Raw genomic sequence first — 1,927 nt, 5'->3', positions numbered from 1 at the left:
TTTAGTCACATCCAAAACGTTTCCAGGAAATCTCTGTTTTGACAAAGAAGTATTTTCCAGCAAAAACATGAATCATCCAATAATTTCCAAACATCTCTTTTTGGGGCATTTTATTTGGAGGAACCAGGTCATAGAAGTCACACAGAACTACAGCTGGGAGGAAACTGCTGGGGGTTATCTAGTCCAGCGTTTCTCGACCCACAGGTTGTAACCCAAAAGTGGATTGCAAGAATATATGAAAGGGTTGTGAACAAGCTTGAAAAAAAATGGATCAAACTTTAAAAACAGATTCTCCTTTAAAGGAGAAACCGTGGGAAACCGTGGCTTTTCCCTTGCAAGCTGGCAGAGCTGCAGGCTTGGGGCCCCCCAGGGCTGGGGCCTTGGGACAGTGGGGTGGGAGTGAGGGGCACTGGGTAATGATGTTTACAAATGGCCCCTGGTATAAAAAAGGTTGAGAGCCACTGATTTTTGAGGCAGAAAATATCTTGTGTCCCATAGGGGGATCAAACTTGCAACCTTGGCATTATTAGTGCCCCAGTCTGAGTTAATTGGCTCTCTGTTATGAAGTACCATGTCTGCGTGCCCACGGTCACTACCCAGACAAAATACGTACTCTCTCAGGAAGATCCTGAGGGCAACTGAAGTGAATACTATTTGGTGCAGCTTGAATATTCCCATATACTCTTCATTTAAGGCTTGAATATTCCCATATAGTCTCCATTTACATACAAATCTCCCACAATACCTGGAGTGAAGAACACAAGGGCTATTTACACAACCCTTGTCTTACACAGTGGGAAGTGGATGGATGAACTCCATTTGTGTCACCTGAGGAATGCATCAGTGCTGAATTCAATATGTAATTTGTACGACTGAGTGACCAGTCCACACACCTTGAGCATGAGAGCAGCACCATAGGTGTCCACCAAATGCCTTTGCCCATTAACTCCAGGTCCGTAATTACCAACTACAGAGACTCCAGCACCTCCTGCCAAGGTACCAGCTGCTCCCACAGGCGCAGTTACGGGATCACTTGCATGACACGGCACGGCAAGCCCTATCCAGGCTTTACAAACACCGGCTTATAGTTTCTTTAAGGCAGGGAATATAATGCTCTTAAAAGATAATGGGTTCCTAGTCCTAGAGACCAGGTCCCTGTCTCTCCACATTAAGGCGAACTTCCAGGGGATGCAGTGCAAATCTCTGCCCTAGCAACGGCAGGCCTACAGCTAGAACGAGGCAGCAGCGTGAACTCCGAGATCATCTAGGCCTCAGATGCTTCGCTGAGAACACCAGGGTGTCAACGGCAGCTACTGATTTTGTGATGTAGAAATGTCCACCGGGAAACAGATGGAGATGCAAACAACTCCTGCACAGCCCTCAAGAAACGCAGCAGAAACTTCCAGCTGAGGAGTGACATCCTCCCAAGGCTGTCCGAAGCCTCCCATAGCTTTAGCATCAGACCGTCAACGCTGTGCTAGCCTGTTATTCTGTTTTCTACGCTCTGGCCAGTATTTCTGCACCATAACCACCATCACAACACACATGTGCACAGACCCAGCGGCTGAAAGAGCAGCTACTGAAACATGAGCCTTTGCCACTGGCAAAAACAAGTTCCTTGAGCAATGCTAGTTTGGTGGCACGAGCATTGTCCGGCAGCTCCCGGCTGGAGGCAGGGAGAAACGTGGCTGAGGGCTGAAGATGTCCCTTGAGTCTGCGAGGCTTGTGCCTGGCGCCTGGGGGCTGGCAATGGGGCAAAGGCTCAAGCAGAGAAGGGCTGGGCTGGGTCATGTCACCTCCACCCCTCGCTCTGCCTTTGCTGGGCAGGGGCTCCCAGGCAACCGATCCCCTCGCCCCGTGGAGCTGGGGCTCAGGGCTGCTGCACCCGCATGGTGCCCTTCCCAGGGGCCCCCGCACCCTCCCCCCA

This window comes from Crocodylus porosus, unplaced genomic scaffold, assembly GCF_001723895.1.
Source record: "Crocodylus porosus isolate Cpor-Errol unplaced genomic scaffold, CroPor_comp1, whole genome shotgun sequence".
NCBI classification, from domain to species: domain Eukaryota; kingdom Metazoa; phylum Chordata; order Crocodylia; family Crocodylidae; genus Crocodylus; species Crocodylus porosus.
This window is presented reverse-complemented; position numbering follows the sequence as displayed.